The sequence below is a fragment of the Pteropus alecto genome, unplaced genomic scaffold, assembly GCF_000325575.1.
Source record: "Pteropus alecto unplaced genomic scaffold, ASM32557v1 scaffold71, whole genome shotgun sequence".
Taxonomy (NCBI): domain Eukaryota; kingdom Metazoa; phylum Chordata; class Mammalia; order Chiroptera; family Pteropodidae; genus Pteropus; species Pteropus alecto.
Genome location: NW_006433024.1, coordinates 11,137,657 through 11,160,356, shown reverse-complemented (window position 1 = coordinate 11,160,356; position 22,700 = coordinate 11,137,657). Strand labels below are relative to the sequence as shown.

The following is a 22,700-nucleotide window of genomic DNA, read 5'->3' as shown; positions in this document are numbered from 1 at the left end:
TCTTTCCCTTCCTCTCACCCTTATCTTTTGCAGAATCACTGCCAAGCCTGGGCAGTGAGGCTGCATATAGAGTAACCAACTCATCCCAGACTTTCTCAACTTTAGCACTGTGTGCCCCATCTCCCGGGAAATCCCGTGATCCCAGGCAAACCAAGAAGTTTGGTCGATCCGACCATATACCACGTAAACTGTGCTGCAATCTGATCCTCTCTAACAGCTCTGTGTCCTTGGTCAGTTACCTACCATCTCTGAGTCCCTATTTTCTCATCTGCAGATGGAAATAATACCATTCCCCAGAGCTGTGGTGAAGATTAAAGAGGTAAAGTATGTTTAGGGAGTGTGCCAGTGTGCCATAAATCATTGCTGTTATTAATCCATTTGGAGACTGGACTGAGAGTAGTGTAAAAAGGAATTGCCACGGTAGAATCCAAAGACCTAAGAACTGGTTAATGCGTGGTGAGTGGCTCTCTTTTGGAGGTGTACATGCCAAGGATCATGTGGCCACAACAGACAGTCTCACCAGGGGCTCTGAATGGCAGCAAACAAGAGACTTGCCAGCAAAGTGCTGTAAACCAAACCCACAATCCACCTACCTCTGCTTTACTATTTTTATTAAGCATTTACTATGTGCCAGCTATTAAATATCTATATTCGATTTCTTATTTAATCCTTAGAACAGCCCCTCCACATAGCATTATGATCCCCCATTTTAAGGATGAGGAAAATGAAGCTGAGAAATATTTATTAACTTGCCCAAGGTCACACTGCTGGGAAAGATAGACAGAAACCAGGGCTGCCTGACCTCAAAGCCTCTTCCCTAACCACCACCTAACCTTATATAGGAGACATCTTTTCCCCATACCTTGGAAGGAGCTGACCACTTTTCTCCCTTCCAAATAGAAGGAAACTGGCATTTTAAGAGGCACTAGGCAATCTGATCAGCCTTGGAGAGAAGGGGAATTAATAGGCGAGCCCTTGCTTGCTGGGAGATGGCTTACCCTGAAACCCTGCTGGGTTTCCCAGAACCCTGAGTAAATATTTGCATAATCTCATTACATGACTCCCCAGCTTCAGACTGAGGAGAAAACATGGAACCAACCTGGGCTCATGAACCATTGTAGTTTGGACGCATTGTTTTCCAGCCCACAACAGGGTAGGAGGCAGACTCATTCCTGCAGACTATCCTTCAGAGAGGAAATGGTTCCTGACTTGGCAACAGGCTGAGGTTTCCATCCTACTCTACCTTTTACTAGCAATGCCACTTTGGACAACTGGAACCTCGGTTCCCCCATCTGTAAAATGGGCACGAAATTTATCCCAGTGACATCACCATCATCATACCTCATGGAATATTTACAGTGTGCTAAGCACTTGCATCTTCGCATCAGATCCTCTCAAAAACTCTTTGATGTAGCTACTATTATAATCTCTAGTTTACAGGTGAGGAAATCAAAGCTTAGAGAAGTTAGGAAATTTGGCCAAATTCATATATCTAAGAAGTGGCAGAGCCAGGCCTAAAACTCAGGCAGCCGAACATAAGAACCTCGCTCCCTACCCTCTTTCTCTTTTTACCTGTGTATTATCTTCTGTAACATGTACTGAAACGCTTTCAATGAGATGGCACATGTGAGCAAGCCCAACTCACAGGCTACCCTCTGGTAGCATCCTCCAGGCCATAATTCTCAGTTCGCTGCTCCTTATCAGTGCCTGGAAGGAAGAGAGAGGGGCTTAAGGAGGGAGCATCCTCCGCATGGGAGAACCTCCTCCTTGCCCAACTGTGTTGCCCTCCTAGGTGACAGTGAATGATTCACCGGTCCCCATAAGTATCCATGAGCCTGAGAGTGACTCAGGATCCAGAGGGACCGAGGAAAGAGCATCTCACTGCAGAACCAAACCAGGTAGCAACCTGTGGCAAAGATAATTACAGGCTGGAGAGGCAGCACGGAGGCAAAAGGATGGCTAGTTTATAGGACTCTGAGGATGAATCACAGCCTCAAAGTTTTTGAGGAGATCTAGAGGCTCCAATGGGCCACTGGGGACCCAACTAGAATATTTGAAACAAAAGCCAAACACGCCTTCCTCCACCCCCACCACGTCCCGACAAACCACCCCATATGACCCCCTTACCTCTCCTCCTTCCATATGACCATGCCTAAGTCCCTCAATACTGACCCCACTAGTCCAATATTCTCAAATAATGTGGGAGGAGAGTGTTGATGTTGGGACAGTGACAGAATTGTCAAATAGACAAATACCAGCTATGTGCTCGAAAATGGGATTCACGGCTCCTCATGTTGTCTGTCCTATGACAAGGTAAAAATAAGTCATTTTTCATCAAGATAGAAAGTAAAAACCTACCAGTATCATATTCGGCAATCTATGACACCATCCTCTAAGCTGAGCCCTGCCAGGCTGAAAGAAGCTCCCCTCAGCATTTGGTGTAGGGTCAAAGAGACTCGAGTTTGTGTTCCAGATCTGCCACTTGTGGTTAAGTGACTTGACCTCTTAGAACTTCTGCTTCCTCGTGTATTAAATGTAGACTACAGCAGTACTAACCATAGGGTAATTAAAGGAATTAAATTAAATAATACATTTAAAGGGCCACTTTGTTAGCTATTCGATTTATTATTCCCATCATTCATAATTCTGCTTCCTCCTTCCCCAGCACCCAGCCTTCCATCTCACATGGTTTCCACTGATCACCATTTCTCTGCTCCTACTGATAGGAGTTTTAAAATGGGGCCCATTGAATTAGCAACCAACCACAAACTCAGATTCCTACGTCTTTGATTATCCCAGACAGGCCAGCAGTGGGGACTGTGTCATCTGTAATCGGCTCCTGGAACTTTTCCAATGGCCCCTTGTTTTAAGTTTCAGAGGCTGGAGAGGTCCCCTTCTTTCCCTCCTGACTCTCGAAACCCCCTCTTCCTGAGAGTGCTCACACCTTACCTGCACATAACACCAGAAGGTCATGGGCTCTTTCCATGGAAATGCTATTTGGTTACCTGGTGTTTCAGTTGTAACACCAAAGGCTTGGAGGTGACTAGGACATGTGGCCAACCACAGCTTGACAATGACAAAGTCTCGCTTTTAAAAACTAACACCTTACACCTTTTCTGCTCCTTCCTCCTCTCTCAAACTACCGCCCCTCCAAACACAACAAAGATTAGAACTTTCTATCATTACAATAGCAACCATCATTTGCTGTGTCAGACACAGCGCTTTATGCTTAAAGTTAATTACTTCATTGCTTCTAGGTTTTACATTTCGAAATGTGGGCACTCCATTTAACTCACAAAGTGAGTTTTCCACATATTCTTCGGCCTGATTCCTACTGTTTTATTGGGTAACCATTTCTCAGATGTCCTCTGCCTGCAGAGGAATAAAGCTGGTCAGTGGCCCACATGGCCAGTGGAGGGAAGAGGAAGCTTTCATAGTTAAAGCCTTAACAGAACTGAAAACATCGTGGTTGGTTCGGGTATGGGGAGGAGGCACGCTGTTTGTGGGAGGGTATATTTGGTGGTATCCGTCAAAATTTTAATGCTCACATCCTTTGACTCGGCAACCCCACTTCTCAGAATTTTGCTCCTAGATATATCTATTCAAGACCACAGAAATATATGCTGAAAAATTGAAAATAACACTAGCGTTAATCGGTAGGAGAATACTTAAATAAACTATGGTCCATCTATACCATGAAGGAATATTAGGAAGACTAAATCTATATGCTATGACATTTAAAAAATTTCATATACGGTGGGAAAAAAACAAGCTAAAGAACACAGCTTATATATGATTAATCTATATGCTATGACATTTAAAAAATTTCATATATGGTGGAAAACAAGCTAAAGAACACAGCTTATATATCGTCGTACTTTTTTGTTGAAACATACGCATTTTGCACACGTCTGGGAGAAGAGGAGATCACAGAAGCCTTTCTACAACATGCATCTGCTGGTTTCACCTGCTTTGGTGGCTCCCATGCCCTTCGGAATCAAGTCCAGTCTCCATGATGTGGGATTCACAAGACCCCTTGTGATCTAACACCTGCTTGATTTTTCAGCCTCATCTCCAGTTATTTCTCACCTGCCATTCTACATATTGACTTCATTCAGTACCCCAAACAGGCAGATCATTCTCTTCTCTCTGTCTCTCTCTCCTCCAATCGATTCCATGTGCTATACACCATCTGCCCGGAGCACACTTATCCCCCTTTTTCTCCTGGCTAACTGCTACTCATCTTTCAGATCTCAGCCCAAACATAGCTTCCTCTGGGGAGCTTTCCTGATCAGATCACCACCACCCTCTCTCCCGAGTTGCCGTCTCCCTTCTCCCTGGGTCTTCCTCTCTCTGGCACTTACTGTACCACATTGTAATGGCTCACTTACTTGTCTCTCTCTCTGGCTGGACCAGCAGAGTGGCTGGTACATTATAAGAATCCCTAAATATGTAGTTAATGAAAGAGGAATGACGTGGTGTGGCTGTCATCTCACGGCAGAGGACAGATATCAGACTTCAGCAGTGGAACTTTGCCTTGCAGCCCTGCCTGGTGTCACATAAATGCTGTTGCCAGTTCCTCTCTGGGAATTCTTAAGCTTTGAATGACAAGGTATATGACAAAGGGCAGTGACCCTTGGGAAGTGTATTGTGAGAGATTTCTGGCAGATTCTAACCACAACTCCTTAGTGGGAAAAACAGAACACCCTCAGGCTTACAAGGTGGTAATAGAAACAGAGGGTAATGTCACTAGGCTCAAGAGACCACAAGTCAAGTCCCTGCCTTCGGGCAAGACTGGCTCAGTCACAGGCAAGAGGGTGTCTTCTTGAATTGTTAGTAGAAGTATATTATTATTAATATTATTAGCAGTATAATAATGGTTCCACTAAAAACATGCACTCACAATCTGCCTCAGTCACCCCTCCCTAGAGTCAAGAGAACAAGGAACCTGGTTTTAATGGTGTAAGGTCTAAATACATCCCTCATGTCAGCGCGATCGCCCAGTGCTAACAGAAGGGAAGCGAGAAGGTTCTCCCTCAGAAGAAGGCAAAGAAAATGTTTTAGAGGCTTTGAGTGCACAGAGTCATTGAGGTCACAGTCAGGCAACAGTCCTGCCATTTACAATCAACTCAACTGTTCCCCTGTGCACAGGGCTATATAGCACTCAAAGTCCTCACCCACCTGCGATCTCATTAGGTTCTTACAACACCACCAGGTGACACATGCAGCCTGGGATAGAGAAGAAACTGAGGCTGGGGCAGAAACTGACTCTAGGTCAGTTTCTCAGTGTTCTGAGTCCTACGCGGTCACTAGGCGAGGATCGAGGAACCAAGACATTTGGTTACCAGTCTGATGTCCTTCACATTTTGACATTCTGCTTCTCGGTCTGGAAAGAAAAGAGGGAATAGAACAACCCAGCCTGCATGCCCCACAGTTCATGCTTTCAATAAAATACATGAGTGCCTATTATGTTCCAGGCACTGTTCGAGGCTCTAGGAATGGAGCAGTGACTAAAACAGATGAAAAACCAAACAAACAAAAACAAAAACAAAATCTGTCCCCATGGAGCTTATATTCTGGTGCTGTGGTTTTTATAAACGGCTATCAATGATATGATTTTAGATGATACGTGGGCCTGGAATTCTACCATATCGAATCCCATAGTGAGAAACATGTCGCCTTTCCAATTCTTTTAACCCTTCACAGAGTTTAAAGGGGGCCCCGGTCTGCCGATATCTCCTTTCAACAAAAATGGCACAGCTACAGGATCCAGTGTGGCATTAATCCCATTGTCGGGTTTCCATCTTGTTTATTAACAGTTAGCATATCATGTGCAAATGATGCTAATTTTTCGTTAAAGGTAGTGATATCATCACTTTTTGCATAAATGTAAACTTTTAAATCAGAGAGTCATTTTAAATAAAGGACCTAAGAAACTAATAGGACAGACAGGTGGTCAATGAATGTAGCAAAGCACTAGAGGTTTGGGAGACTTGAACTAGACAGTGACAAGAGTGTGGCCAACAGCGCTGCTGCATCTCAAGACCCGGACATGTTCACGTCATCTTAGTCTTGGGCTTTTAAGAACCAACACTGGGATAGACCAAAGGTTCACTGCTTAATGCTTTAATTAATCCCACATCTGTCACCTTTGTTCCCCCACCCACCCTCCAGCCACCCTCTGGGCCCTCCCCACACTGTTTCCAGGAGAAGGGGCTACAGGAGCTAAGTCTGGAGCCCCACGGCAAACACCCTGCCCTTCTTTCTGCCTAGCACCAGTGATTTATCTCCCTTATCTCAGCCTCCACACTTTCACTGAGGGCAAAGTTTACGTGCAGGAAGCTCCCTCCAAGTTAATCACCTTTCACTCTCAGAAGCCAATTCTCAACTCCTGTTCCAAGTGAGAAAGAACTGTGTCTAGCCCCCACCGAACCCCAGGATCTCCCCAGTTTCTCCCCAGGTTGATGGGTCCCTCACAGGCTCAGCATCAGAAGCACCTGAGGGGGCTTTACCAAAATATTAGGTTCCTGGGCCCCATGCAGACTCTCTGAGCGAGACTCACTGAAAGAAGGGGCCTGGAGCGCTGCATTTTGTGCTCCTTCCAAGAGTCTGAGTTTCAGCTGGGTCTGGAAGCTGACATTCTTGGTTGGAAATGCCTTCCTGTGTGGCTGAGGAACGACCCACAATTACCTGATCAGAGCAGCAGATGTAGTGGTTTAGTACTTGGGCTTTGGAGTTAAGCAAACCTGGATTCAAATCCTGGGTTCACTGTAAGGAGGAAGTGGCCTCAGGCAAGTAGATTAACCACTCTGAGCTTTAGTTCCCTTGGATCCAAAGTGGGGGTGACAATGGCTCCTGCCATCCTCAGGTTGTTTGAAGGATTCCATGACATTATGTATGTAAAGTGCATTGTACAGGGACTGGCTTGGAGTAAGAGCTAAAGAAATACTGGCCAGCGTTAACGGAGGATTGGGTTTTTTATCTTGGTAACCCAAAGGGCCTCAAAGTAGTTTGCAGAGAAGACAAGAGGGGAGGAAGGAAGAGGGAGGCCCAAAAGAACCCACACAGTCTAAATCGTGTCTGCCCCTTCCCTTCTGGACGTGAGATCCCTCAACTCAGAGGCCAGGATTCTCGTTCATTCCTCACCACTCTCCCCCGACTCGATTTCTACCCACGCTGGACATGTGGCCAAAATTACCAAGAGAACCACAGATGTGAGGCAGAATTTCACCAAGAGAAATAAACTGAGGGGACATAAGCCCACGCTGAGGAGCAATCTAACCCCGCCCCTCCCGCCCCCCGTATCATGGATGAAGGGGTTTGGGAAAGCCCTCTCTCCTCACTGACGGAGGACTACTGTCTTCCCTGCACTGGAGTCCTTCTTTTCTTCACTTGGAATCCGGGACCAAGGAAAGTGGAATGACTCAACGGTGGTCTCACTGCCAGCATCCTGGCTCGCACCGCCTCGCCCGACTTCACACGCTGCCCACACGCTGGGCAAGGCCGATAGTTTGTGAGGATGCTTGTCTCTCGGCCTCCATTAGATGCCTGGCTCAGCGTCCGGAGCTCAGGACTTAGTCGCCAGCTGAATGAATACACAGTTTGGGAACCAAATCTCTTACTAAAAGGAGACAATGTAAGCAACAGAGGCAGCGCTTCTAAGACTGTGATGTGTCAGATGTTAGGAATCACCTGGGGATCGTGTTAAAATGCAGACGCTGATTCAGGGAGTTTGGGATGGACTGGGGTTCTGCATTCCTAGCAGGCTTCTGGGTGATGCTGACACACCTGGCCCCAGACCATAACCTGGAGCCAGATCGCTTGGACTTGAAGCCCAACTCTGCTACTTACCAGCAATGTAGCATTGAGCCAGTTATTGTGCCTGGGTTTACTTGCCTGTAAAGCAGGAGTAATAGTAGTTAATGCTTTACGTAGTTATTGGGAGGTTTAATGCTTTCATGTGTGTTAAGCACTTTGCTCAGTGTCTGACACATATTAGGCACTCAAAAGCTGTTGGCTGTTATCAGAGGGTAGGAGAGCCTTCCCTATAGTAAGGCAGCCCTCCTGCTTTCTGTCCTGGACCCCCACCCCAAAAGAATTAATACAGTCTTCTCTGGAATCTGGCTAGCCTTGGTCCAAAACACCTTCAGACAGCCCTGAGAGGGAAGTGGATGAGTTCACTTAGCCGAGGTAAAGGCAGGAGTAGCCCAAGGCCCACCCCCAACCTCCACTGTCTTGTAGCTGGTAGAGCTGAGCTGATGAAGGGCTGCAGGCGGTTGGAGCAGAGGTCTGCCTTGCGGAGCTGACGTTCCAGCTGGCGGTCCTTTCATTTTGTTTTCTCTAAAAGCCTCTCAGAGCTTTTAGGAGGCAGAACATTTTTATCTCCAAGACTCTGAAGAGCCAGGAGGTAATAAAGATGATGGGGTAACTGAGGAATCCTGCTGATATCATCAGGAAGAAGGCAGGCATGCTTATCAGAGAGTTCTCAGAAGACAAGTTAAAAGCCCCTTGGGGCTATCAGGTCCGCAGAGGCTTAAGAAAAACTGGGGGAAAGTGGCAACCAGGTACCCAAAGGTTGGCTCCTATTTCTCTGGGAGACTCTTCTTTTTCTCTACTCTCAGCAACACCCCAACTTTCCTGCCCGCCCCCCAGCAACATAAGCATCTGCTTCATTCATACTAAGGTATGAATGGCTGTCAGCAGCTTGAGTGGAAGTCTGGAACTTTTGTTTTCCTTGGAATTGAGAAATACTCCACCGAACATTTTAGACGCCAGCCATGGGAAATTGGTAGTTGGAAGGAAAGTGATGTGGTTTTGAGGTCAAGAAGTCCAGCATTTACCAGCTGCATGTCCTTGGGCAAGTCTCCAAGTCTCTCATCTGTAAATGGGGCTAATAGCAACCATGCTATGGCTGTGGGACCAGAGACAATGCCTAGGAAGCACCTAGGATAATGCTTGGCACTGACAACCCCTTGGTGACGGCCATGATGACCTCCTTGGGGTAGCCCTCCCCACCTTCCCAGATCGCGCCGACCCTTCCCTCCTAGATCCCAGCATGTCTGTCTCCTCCTCCACTGCTTTAGCAGGTAGACTACTGGAAATCATTCATTCCGTTTGTATCTGTTTCTTTCCCCGCTTTGATCGCGAGCTCACGGAGGACTGTCTGATTTGTCGTGGGTCTCCAGGTCCTGCACAGGCAGGCAGAACAAGTGGGCCCATCTGAACTCCAGACCCAGACCTTAGAGACAAAGGGGACCCTCCCTGGGTACCTGCCCCATTTGTCCTCCAGGCTGAGGCTGGAGGAGAAGGTCTATGAGGAAGGTTAGGAGCAGTGTAGCTATCGGACCCTCAGTCCCGGGGTGCCGTGGGACTTCTCTCTAGTGGACAGCCTCGAGGGGGGTGTGTGTGTGATCCCGGCTCCTCGGGGCAGGTGCAGTCCTGGCGTGTGCAGGCGGAAAGCTCTGAGCTCTAGGTTGGGCATTTTCTCCATTGTTTCTCTTTCTCTCTCTTATCTCCAGCTAGTTAGTGATTAACTGCTCTGTGAAGGTTTCCCAGCCTCCAAAGTTCCCCCAGGAGCACAGGTGGCTACTGGGTTGGAGCCGGAGAGCCTGACTCAGGGCCCAGTTCTATCTGCAAGACAAGGAGGGCCCAAAGGCACAGCCCCCGGGTCATGGGCCTGGCAGGGCAGAGCCAAGAAGTTTGGCCCTGTAGTAACTGGCGGGGCACCAAGGAGGTGTTTCTGCAGGAACTGTTTCCTTGGAAGTGTGTGTATGTGTGTTTGCAGGTTGGAGGATGACAACCAGGAGCTGGGAGAGAGAGGGGTGACTTTTGCTCACCACCCCCGACTCCACCCCACTCCCAGGGTTTCTATACAAACCCTGACTAGCTGCCATCAGATAAAGGTACACTTGCAGCTCTTATCTGATGGCAGCTACACAGGTCAGGGTTTGTACATAAGTTGGAGCAACCACCTCCCACCCATTTCCAGCAAGTCTCATCTCAGGTGGGCCATCAAGAAGACCAGGCAGAAAAAAGAGCTGACTCCGTCAAGCCCTGCCCAGACCTTTCCAGGGAACGTAAAGACCATTTCCCTTCAGCGTAGGCTCCACCTTTTCCTTTCTTTAATTCTGGAATTTTTGATTTGAGGTTTGGACTTCTGTAGAGGGACTTTCAGGGAGACCTTTGAACCTCTAAAAATATACACAATTAGCAAAACAATTGGGAGTGTGCATCTAAGTACATTTTTCTAGAAATGGGCTTCCATACTCAGCCAAGGTGATGTGAATCAGACCGTGTCCCGTTTCACCCTAAAACCCTTTGCTCACTTCCTTTTTATTTAGCTGTTTGTGTACATGTGTGTGAAATGGGGAGCAAACCCTTATCGTGTCACATTGGCCCCGGGCTGCCCTCTGTCGCCCTCACCGTCGCTCCCAGCCTGGGTCACTGGCTCTCAGGCCCCGCTGGCTTCCTCTCCGCCTAGGCTTTGCTGTTCCCTCTCTCTGCCTCTAGCTTTCCTCCGGGTCTTCTCACAGATGTCCCCTTCTCATTTCTTTCTCAATTCGGAAAGAAAATACAAATGTTTATACACCTTATTGTCCTTTTCATTCGAGTAAAAAATTACTGTATTGAGGGGAGTCCCAAGTTGAAAAAATATATATTGTTACAGTTCAGGTTCACGTCCAATGTCTCATTCTCAGAGAGGCCTGCTCCGACGGCCCTGTCTGAATCAGCATCGCTCCCTCCTACCCTCACCCTGGTTCCCCGCGGCACCCTGTTTATGTCTTCATAGCACCCAGGAAGTCTTGCTTTGCTTGCTTAGTTAGTGTTTAGAATGCAAGCTCCTTGAGAGCGGGACTTTGTGGTGCTCACTGCTATAGCTCCAGCGGCAGGGGTACCGGAGACCTCGAACACATTTGTGGGATGAATTAATGGACGTGAAGCTTTCCTTGGGTCCTCAGAGGGTTGGTTGTAAACCCTCAAACTTAAGAACTATTGCTCTAAATCAGGAATTAGCAAACTAGAGCCTCTGTACCAAATCTAGTCCACTGTTTTGTATAGCAAAGAATGTTCTCTGTTTTTAGATGATTAAAAAATCGAAAGAATAATATTTAATAACATGCAAAAAATATGCGAAATTTAAATGTCAGTGCCCATAACTGAAATTATATTGGAACACAGTCACACTCATCCATTTGTGTAGTCTCGCGGCTACTCTCACATTATAACAGCATAACTGAGTGGTTCTAACAGAGACTTTGCGGCCTGCAAAGCCTAAAATATTTTCTGCCTGGGGCTCGGCAAAAAAGTTTGCCCTTTCTCTAACTGATGCTAAGAAGGGAAGTAGAGAGGAAATCCAATTAGATACAAGAAAGCATGGAGGGAGGGAAAGGAATAAAAGTAAAAAAGAAGGAAGAAAAGAAAAGAGAAACAATAAGGAAGAAAAAAAAAAGTAATATTTTATTGAGCACCTATTACGTACCAAGCACTGTGTTTGGAGCTTTACGTATTTTATTTCTCAGCTCTATACAGAGGCAAAATCTTCGATCAGGAAGCCTCCATCCCTGGACTCTGTGCTTCCTCTGAGTACCTGTTGCCTGTTGACCACCCAGCCCTGCCTCCTGTCATTAAGATATTCAGCATTGACCCTTTTCCCAAAGCATTTCCTGTTCCAGACGTTTCTCTTTGTAGAGATCAAAGCTTGCTTGCCCCTCCTAGTCCCTTAAAGTCCTACTCTCTGCTAAGCGACAGGGAGAATGAAGACAGATCCTCTGTGTATTACTTTCACCCCCATCCATGCTACCCAGCATGGTCTATGACACATAATAGGAACTCAGTAAATATCTACTGAATGGCTAAATTAGACAATCCTCAGGGCAGAGGACCCCAGTGTGGGGTACTTCTGAAAGGAAGGTGCTTGGCAACAGACGGATCCTTCTCAGCAATGTGACAGTCTGCCCGCCCCCCTCCCCTCCACCAAAGACTCTTCTACAGAGACCTGAAGGCTCTCAGCCCACTCCCCCATCTCCCTGCCCTGCTGCCCACTCTGTGGAGCTGCCCACCTCTCAGCCCCAAAGCCCCTGTCCCTTCTGCTTGTCCTACCACTTGGCTCTTGCTGCTCCAGGGAGAAAAAAAGTAATAGAATGAGGATGGGCAAGGATAGACAAGTGTAGCAGGAAAAAAGGATTCTATTTGGAAAATACACTCCCCTTGTGGTTGCTCTAAGACAGGAGTAGGAAAAAGCAAGCCAGCAGGCTCAGTCAGAAACCAATCCCAGATGACCTCCCTGCGTGATAAGACATGACAACACATCTATCTGGTATTTCCTGTAAAGAGAGATGACTCCTACTTTGGTGGCTGGTTTGAGGAAGAGGACAGGCCTCCTTATAAAACTGAAGAAAGAGAGAAACTCATGAACAGTAGCCTTGGGAATTCAAAGAGAGAAGGGTAGGGCGAGAGGATGGGGAGAGGTTAATTTCAGAAGTATGACTGATGCATTAGTGAACCCAACTGGGAAAGACCTATGCAATGTGGGCCCAGTCCCTTCGATTGCTTCTGCTGGCAGAATTATGTTTAAAGACCGTTCCATACTGTCAGTGGAAGGCTCTCCGTCTCCTTGTCCCTCCTCCCCACATTTGTTAAAATGGCTTCTAGTGGCAACTACCCATAATAACTAGGAGCTCCAAGACTGGAGTTGAGAAAAAGACCCTGGGTCACAAAGACTCTTTTCAGGCAACAGAAAGGTCCCAAGAAAGGAAACCAGATGACAGCAACAGAGAAGAAGTAGGCAGAGCAATCACGGAACCCATAGCAGAAGAAAGTAGAAGACTGAGTGGGTTGTCCTGACTTTCAGAGGTGACCCATCTTCTCCAGGGTAGAGCAGGACCTTTGTAAGGGTTTCCCCCACCTGCACCTTCATTTTGCAAAGTGCTATTGTCTCTTCAAGGGTGAGTGGCTGTTTTTGCACCAGCAAAATTCGGGGAAAAAATGACAAATGTTTATACAACTTATTGTCTTTTTCATTCAAGGAGAAATTACTTTATCGAGGGGAGTCCCACATTGAAAGAAACATATATTATTACAGCTTAAATTCACTGGTAAAAAATTATAAAGCCAATTTGAAAATAAACATCTTTAAACACATGAAAAGATGATCAGCCTTATCAATAGAGAAACACAAACTAACACACGAGAGGCCACCTCCTAAACCAAAAAGTCTGATGATAAATGCTATCCAGGAGATAACGAGGAAGAAATTCCAACCCACTGCTGATTCAGGACTGTAGATTTTTATAAACACTTTAGATAGTGATTTGTTAATTCTAGTAAAGAAGAAGCTATACATGCCAGTGACTCAGCAAATCTACCTCCAGATACAAGTCCTAGAAGCAGGCTCACAAAGTAACAGTACAAGATATTCATCATATCACTGTTGGTAAAACAAACGATTGGGAACAAGCTAAATATACTTCAGTAGGAGAATGGATAAATAAATTGTGACAGCACCCACATTTGTTGTTTAATTTGTTCCTTCACTCATCTTCGTTCAACAAATTTTCATGAGTTCTTATTAATATGTGTAAGAATCACCTGGGAAACTTGTGAAAAAGGCAGAATTTCTGGCCCCACCCTCCAAGTCTGAGTCCTAAGTCTGAGAGAAAGTTTGAGGAGGGGCCTTTTTTTGTGAATATAACATGTGATGCCAATACATGTGGTCTTTGAGTCACATTGTATCTAATCAATCATCACAGAGTTATATTTCAAGCTGGATTGTTAAATTAAATGGGCCATATGTGGTCTCTGGTTACTCATCACTTACTAGGTAAAGAGTCCTGGACTGGCAGAATTGGGGTGGGAAAGGGTGTGGCATTTCTTCTCTATAGAATTCAGTCTGCTCCCATACAATGAGAAAGCCAAATGAGAGAATGGCTAAATGTTTCTTTTCATTTCTTATTTGTAGGTTTTCTCCCTGGAGGGACATGTTGCCCAGTACATAAGCACAGTTTTCTAAAGAAGCCCACAGCACTACCTCTATATACAGCAGCCTCTACAGCCAACAAACGTCATTCCTTTGGCCAGGATCTGTTAACAGGCACTTCCGACTCCATAAGTTCTTGTGTGGTCCTGCACAACCCCAAGGCATCTTCCTCAAAGAAGTATTAAGTTATGTTTAAAGACCGTTTCTCAACTTAATATAGATAATGGGATTCTAATGGCTTGAAAAAGTCAGTACATACATAATAGATATAACTATAAAACTCAGGATACCTGATTAATTATTTGACTATTGTAAAACTAGGTAGAGTTCGGGCAAATGTTGGCCAGACTCCCTACACACACTTACTTCCCTGCCTCTGTGGAGAAAGAAACATAATATTGACCAAAGGTTCAAATAAAAGCTTGATTCCATGCCACCTCTTGTATCATGAATCTTGGTCATTGTGGAGGCAGTGATCTGATCTTGAATCTTAGATTTGGGGGCATTTTTAATTTTTGAATTGAGTCTTTACGTGTTGCCAAGGTACAGGATGGAGCAGGGTAGCTTTCTTAGCTCCAAGACAAATTCAGTTAACAAAGGTATGTGGGTAGACCTGTGACCAGGCAGAAAATCAGAAGATGTGCTTGTTCTGGCCTGTTGCCCTCAGATCTGTTCTGTCCCTCTTCCCCTTTCAGCCCCCCCTTCCTTTCTACTCTCTTCCTGCAGGTCTGATGCCTGAGGCTGCAAGGGTTTCTCGGGCTCCGGTGTCAGCCAGCTTCAGGCTGAGTTCAGCCAGTAAGGACGCCAGCAAGAGACTGGAGAGAAGAAATGAGAAGACAGGTATTTCTTCCCATTGGTGCCACTACAATTCTTCCATGGCTCCAGCTCCCTCCAGACAAACCCATTAGGGACTCTGATACATGACCTCCTCCCTCTCTCTTCAGCCTGTACATACTAGTGACTGTCTGCCCTTGCTAATCCTTGAGTTAGCTTGTCATCCTCTCTTTGGCTTTGCAACTCTTCCAACACTAGAGTGACCCATTCTCTACGTTCAATTCCTTCTGTTGGAACAAGTGAATTCTTTTCTGCTTTCCTGGTTAGACCCCAACTGATACAGGAGAGAACTGGCCTTGACTTTCCGGTCCAACCAATATTCTAATACTTTGTCTTCCATGCCCATCAAGCAATTTGCCTTTGTCAAAACCTGTTCATCAGACATAAATCCACGGGATCCCTGAAACATAGACAGGGCAGGGAATACCACTTTCATTTTATAGAAGAGGAAACAGATCTAGAGAAGCTAAAGTGATATGCCAAAGTTACACAGCTAGTGAACTTCAAACCAAAAGCTAAAATCCAGGTGTTTTGTGGGCTGGTGTTAATTTCCCTATGATATCCAGGCCCTTCTCTCTCTGCTCAGCCCTCACCACCAGGAGATATTTTTATGGGTCAAAATAAGGATTCATTTGGGTCTCATTTGCACCTGATGAAAAGGTGCTATAACTATGCAAATCGCACACCCAAAGATGTTGGGGGAGTATTCATTTCTATTTTGGGCTTTAGAAAAATATTTTGCCTTTAGGTCAAACAGTCTTTATTAGCATTCTGTAAATCCTAGAGCAGGGTTTCTCAAAGTCAGAATTACGTGGGAAGAGGAGCGACATTCTCGATAAAAACTCAGATTTGGGGGAATGGGTACTAGGGAGTTGTATATTTAACTAGCATTCCAGAGGATTCTCATGAAAAACAAATTTTGAGGGCCACCATTCCATGGTATAGAGAAAAACTGTCATCATCCACAGAGAAGGAGGGATCAGCAAGGTGATGAGAGAGGTTGTTCCTGGCCAATCGAATAAAGGCCCAGACCCTCAGGCTTCTAATCCCCATAAGGGGTACCACTTACGACACCCTACCATGTGTCAGGCTTAGTCTCAGACACTAGGTAAACATGGTTCCATTTACTCTTTGTAGCAACTCTACAAAGTAACTATTTTAATGTCCATTTTACACATGAGAAATCTGAGACTCTGATTAAATAACTGTTGTTAGGTCTCCCCGCTATGACCCAAATTCTGATGGAGTTCTGCTGGACTACGAAGCTAGGCTCTTGCCTGTCCACATCACCCTTCCCAGAATGGAGGCCATTCATCTTTAAATAATCATGAGGACAATTATATACAGAGCTGGCTCTGTGTGGGGCATCCTATTCTTGTTCTTCAAAGGGTCTGTGTTTTTTTTGTTTGTTTGTGTTTTTGTTTTTTTCCTGCTTGTTCCTGAATGAGATGCCAATGAGCTGCAAAGGGAACAGGTGAATGGCAATCTCCCTTCTAAACTGCCAGGTGATAGGAGCGGACCCTGGCAGGCAAAGCTCCCAGTGGTCTCTTGATTGTTTTCCATTTTCCCCAGGGGCTCTTGGAAGCCTGCACTTGGCTCAGAAACTTCTGGTTTTGCCCCAAACAAGTAGGAACCAATCAGAAAGCCGGAAGCAGATTAACCTATCCAGAGAGGCCCTGAGGGAAGCAGCGCAACTCTTGTTCTTATCACAAATGTTTAAAAAATTAATAGCATGAATGGGCAAGTGTGCATGCACAGGCTGCTTGACATCTGGATGATCTTAAATCATCTGAACTGCCATTTCTTTTTTTCTAATACGTTGCTATACATGTCTGGTCACCATTCTGTTACACTGCTATTTGGATCAGCCAGGCTAATGAAATGGCCAGATAGAAACTGAGTGAGGCGGGAGCAGGGGTGGGAGATTCTCAGATCAGGATGATCATTCCGAGGGTGCAGAAAAGGCTACTGACCTGTAAGAAAATGTTTGATGCTCCCCTACATCTTCAGTGTTCTCACTTTATCCTTCCCAACAGCTGTTGGACCCCAACCCACCTCATGTAATTCTATATGCACATCTCAGAAGACATTTATCACATGTATGAGGCTGCCCTGACTAACTTTATAAGGCAAAGTCCTGAGTTCAGATCTCAGGTCGATCACTCACTAGCTGTGTATCCTTGGTCATATTAAATAAGCTTTCTGAGCCTCAGACTGCTCATCAGTAAAATGGAGACAATAATAACATATTAAACTTTTTAAATTGCTGGAGAAAAAAAACATTTAAAAATTGTGTAAAACAGTTATCATAGCACTTAGCTTAATAAATACTTTTTGAAGGCCTACTATGTGCCAGACACTGTTCAAAGCCCTGAAGATAATTGTGGTGAACAAAATACGTAGTCCCTGCCCTCACAGAACTCATAAACTACTGCTGGAGACACACAATTAACACACATATACATGTACAATATACTATCACTTAGTGATAAGGGCTGTGAAGCAAAATAGAGTAGGGTGAGATGATAGAGCATGGCAGAGGTGAGAGCAAATGCAGTTACTGATAATGTGGTCAGAGAAGATCTCTCTGCACAAGTAACATTTAATAAGAAATGTGAATGAGATGAAGAAATAAGAGCGATAGATATCCGGGCAAGAGCGTTCAGACAAAAGGAAGGGCGAATGCAAAGACCCTGAAGCTGGAGTGTGTTTCCTTACTTAGGGAACGGCACAGAGGCCAATATGGCTTGAGGTTAGGGGAGAAGCCAAAAGGCAAAAATAAGTGAAACATGTGTAGGTAGATAGGCAGGTAAGTAGGTAAGACTAAATCCATTCATTTATTTATAATACATTCACGTCTCAGTTGGAACTTCCCTAGGTATTATGACAGACACAATGATGAAGACAGAGAATGTGTCTTTGATGAACTATTTGTTTAGTAGGGGAGAAAAATATCCAAATAATGAGATAAGAAAATAATAGATGTCATAAAAAAAAGTGGTAAAAAGAGGCAAAGAGTCTTTTTTGCCTCTCAGAGTCACTCATACCACCAGAAACTTGGAAAGATTAATGAAAGATGATATTTACATAAAGACTCTAAAATAGCGTTTACCATGCTCAAAAAGATAAAAATTTAACTTAAAACATTTCAGGAGTCCATTGAAATAAAACCATTGTAAATTTAAGGAAAAAAATCAAATAGAAACTTTAGAATTCTAACATTTAAAAACCCAAAAACCAAAGTGAAACACTCAACATATGGGTTTAATAACAAATTCAACACAGGCGGAGGGAGAATTAGTGAACTGAAATTACCCAGAATGAAGCAGAAAGAGATAAAATGATAGAAAGTACTGAGAATATAATGAGCAGATTTAATATATTTCCTCAGGATTCCCAGTAGGAGAAGTTAGAGGAAAAAAAGCAAAATAATCTCCTAAAAATATGGGGAAAAGACAATAAAAAAGATAAAAGCAAAAATTGACAAAACAGAAAAAAATATGATAGTATTAAAAAGGTCAAATTTGTTTTTTTCCAGTTTTTTTGAGAAATAATTGACATACATCACTGTATAAATTTGAGGTATACAGCATGATGTTTTGATTTGCATATATTATGAAACAATTCCGCAATAGGTTTAGTTAACATCCATCGTTTCATATAGATAAAATAAAAAGAAAAGAAAAAATGTTCTCCTTGTGCTGAAAACGCTTAGGATCTACCCTATTAACAACAACTTTCCTGTATATATCAAAATTTGGTTCTTCGAAATGACAGAACTGAGACAATAAAAGGGGAAAGCACGAATAATCAATGTCAGTATTGAAAAGGAAAACATCGTTACATATGTTGCAGACATTAGAAAAATAATAAGAGAATATTATGAATAATTCTATGTCAATAAATTTAAAAATTTAGACAAACTAGACAAATTCCTAGAAAAATACTACTTACCAAAATAATAGTAAAGAAAATTTAAAATGTCCATAATATTATAGGTATTAAAATCACAGATTTTCAATTAAAAATAAACTTCTCATGTATTAAATGTCTTTGATGGCTTCAAGCAAATTGTATAAAATATTTAAAGAAAATATAGTGCCAACCTTATACAAACTCTTCCAGAAAATAATAACACTCTCCATTTTATTTTGTGAGGCTTGAGTAATCTTGATACCAAAATCTAACAAGAACAGTATGAGAAAGAAAATTACTGGCCAATTTTACTCATGAACATATGTAAAATCCTAAAGAAAATATTAACAAGCCAAAGAGAGAAATATGTAAAAAGGAAAACATATTATGTCCAAATTTGTCTGATTTCAGGATGCAAGTATAAATGTTGCTTTAACATCAGAAAATCAATGTAATTTGCCATCTTAACAGATCAAAGTAGGAAAAAAAAATCATGTAATCATGCAGAAAAAAAGCATCCATTAAAATTCGACATTCGTCCTTATTAAAAATCTTAGAAACTAGAAAGAAGTAATCTGGTAAATAACATCTACAATGATACTTACAACAACCGATAAAAGCGGCACTTTAAAAATATTCTCTTTAAAATTGTGGACAGAACAAGGACATTCAATATGACAGTGTCCTGGAGGTCCCACACAGATGAGCCATAAGAAATAAAGAAATAAAAGGAATAAGGCTCAGAAAGGAACAAATAGAATTGTCATTATTTATGGATTATATTATTATCTACATAGACAATCCATGGGATTCTGTAGAAAATTTTTAGAATTTAAGAAAGTTGCACAAGGTTGCTGGATATAAATACATAAGGCTGAGTTAAATTTCTATATGCCATCTACAAACTTTTATAAAATAAAAAAAATTAAGGATAACATTTACACTAGTATCTAAAAATATCAAAAACCTAGCTGAAAATCTAACAAAAGGTATGTATGTAAGACCTCTATGCAAAACATTATTGAGAAAAATTAAAGACCTGAATTAAAGGAGAGAAATTCTATGTTAATGAATAGGAATGCTTAATATTTTAAATGTCATTTCTCCCTAAATTGAGTTATGGATTCAATAATAGCCCCAACAGAATTTCTAAGGACTTAACAAATACTTTCTAAAATCTCTGTGGATTTACCAAAGACCAAGGACCTTCTTGAAGAGAAAACACAGGGTTGGTGGACTTGCTCTACCAGATATTAAGTCTTACTATAAAAGTAGAATGGTTTAAGACTGTCATTTTCATTCAAGAATATAGATGGAAGTAGACATCACTAGTGTTTTCAAATATCTGGGTATCCTCCCCTTCCAGGCACACAGCACATGGCATTCACAGCCCCTTGCAGGTGAGTATAACTCTCTGATTGGTTCTGGCAAATGGGCTGTAAGAGGACATGAACAATGGGCGATGTTCTTATGCTGGATTAGTGAAAACCTTATGGACAATTTTCCAGTCTCTTTTTTCTGGATGGACAGTACTCCCAATAGTGCAGACACTTTATTTCATGAAAGATAGTTGCCCTGACACATCTTTTACATCACCAGTGACCTACTAGTGAAAAAAAATAACTTTATTATGTTATGCCATGAGAATTTGGAGTTGTTATCCCAAAACAGAGGATAGCCTATCCTATCTTGTCCAACATACACAAACCAATGGAACACAAGAGCATATAGAGAGAGAGCCATCCATGTATGAATGAGTGACTTTTCAACAAAAAATAAAATTTCAGAGTAGTGGGGAAAAAATGATCTTGGTATAACTGGATATCTATTTGGGGGGAAAAAATAAAACATGTCCCTATCTCATGCCATAAACAGAAATCAATTCTAGGGATTATTTGAAAGCTTTTTTAGGAAAAAAGCTTTATATGGTGGGAGAATTCTTCATAACTCAGAAAGAGATTTTCTCAATAAGAAACAAAACTTGTTAACTCTAAAGAAAAAGATAGTTAACTTGTGTTGTATTAAATTTCACAGAAAAAAAAGTTTTGTGATAAAAGAAAATAGCAGAAAGGAATACTTAAATTTTAATAATAGCTATCTCTGGGTGATTTCATTATGGGCTGAATTTATTTTTTTAATTTTGCTTATCTCTTTTTTTTTCCAAATATTCTATGATGACTAGGGAAAAAAAACAATATAGAGATTTTAGTTTTGTCCGTGTTCATAATCAAGAGAGGCAATTCGAAAGTTAAGAATATAGAATAAGAATTTTTCAGACCTTACTCTTACTTGTTTGTTAACCTAAAGGAAAGAAATACTAATGGTGGAATTTAGGCAACATGGCAGGTGGACAGAGGTAGGATTTGATGGTCACTGCGGCCTTTCCTAAAAAGTGGCTCTTCTCCGTTTAACTACGAGAACATCACCACTTTTTAAAAGCCTTTCTGTTATACTTTCACAGTCCCCATTCCAGGAGGGAGGTGCCCTTGAGAGGCCTCCTCCTTTTTCCCTCTTCCATCTCTGGTCTCCTTTTCCTGACAGGAAATATCTTCTTTTTTTTTTTTTTTTTTTTTTTTTTAACCTTTTTTTAACGCCTACAGCACCTGGTATTCCAAGGTGGTCTCCCATCCAAGTACTAACCAGGCCCAACCCTGCTTAGCTTCCGAGATCAGCTGAGATCAGGTATGTTCAGCGTGGCATGGCTGTAGACAGGAAATATCTTTTGACTTGAGTGTTTTCCATGATATTTAACAGATCAGGAGATGCGAGGCCACTGGCCTGCCCCAGGTGGCCATCCATCTGGCCTCCCAGTGACGGACACTAGAGCGTCCCTCTTCCTTTGATCACACCACTCCAGGTCCTCTGTAGAATCTTTATTAGACACACGCTTGACTCTTAGCAGCTTGAATATAAATTTAAGATCTAAAGCGCATATAAGGATACTTATTTTTACTCTTGGTTTTCATAGTTTTATTGGCCCTTATTTATTCATTGAACATTTATTGGGCTCAGAGAGTAAACTCATCATAGACCATGGCTCCTGAAGCCCTAAGAATTCACTACGTAAATTCTGGAGCCCGGCAAAAATATACAGACGTATTATAAAGTTGTGTACTTGAAATGTATATAATGTTATTAACCATTGTTACCCCAATACATTTACTAAAAATTAAATAGATAGATAGATGATAGATAGATAGATAGATAGATAGATAGATAGATAGATAGATTTTTTTAAAAAAAATTGAACAGGGACATGGAGAATGAGGGTCATCCCAGAAATAAATGAGCCTCCAAACACGCAGACACGGCAAGGCCTTCTAGATAACCGAGCTTTAAATGGGTTCAGAGATTCCAAAGTGTCTCATGACGGTCATGAAGAAAGATTTGGGTTAAGGGTGGGCAGCTGGCTGGAAGGGCATTAAGAGCAACCATCTTCATCATCATCATTAGTATTTACTGAACACTGAGTACATTGCAGAAACTATGCCAGGCGCTTTATCTACGTGATCTCATTTAATACGCACAGCAACCCTGGGATGTATACAATATTATCCCCTTTTGGAAGATGAGGAAATTGAGACTCAGAAGAAGTTAGGTAATTAGCCCGAGGTCCCATGGTTAGAAGGGGGTGGTGTTGAGCTGGGAATCCAAATCTGTCAGACTGGAAATCCTTGCAAATTCTTCTGTGACAGTAACTACTGCTCTGGGCACTATTTATTATGCATCTACACCTTAATAAGCTATTTCAATTTCACATCCTTTTGGGGGAAATCAGGAACCTTGATTTCTGAAGACCTTTTGTATCTGTTATCAAGTTTCTTTAGAAAGACTTCCTGTATTTAAGACATTGTTCCCTGTGAGATGGGGACAGAGTAGTCCCTGCAATGACATTGTCATGAGGTCCAAATGAGATCCTGCATATGAAACGCTTGGCTCAGACCAAGGCATAGAAGAGACTATTGTTATTCTAGCT

The 22,700-nt window shown here is 42.9% G+C and overlaps 1 non-coding gene across 1 annotated transcript; it reads right to left on the bottom strand.

Annotated features, from left to right (window-relative positions):
* Positions 1-21,315: 21,315 nt before the first annotated feature.
* On the bottom strand, positions 21,316-21,434 carry LOC112476630. Its single transcript, XR_003045177.1, has one exon. It is a non-coding gene; the product is annotated as a 5S ribosomal RNA (ribosomal RNA).
* Between the last annotated feature and the right edge of the window lie 1,266 nt (positions 21,435-22,700).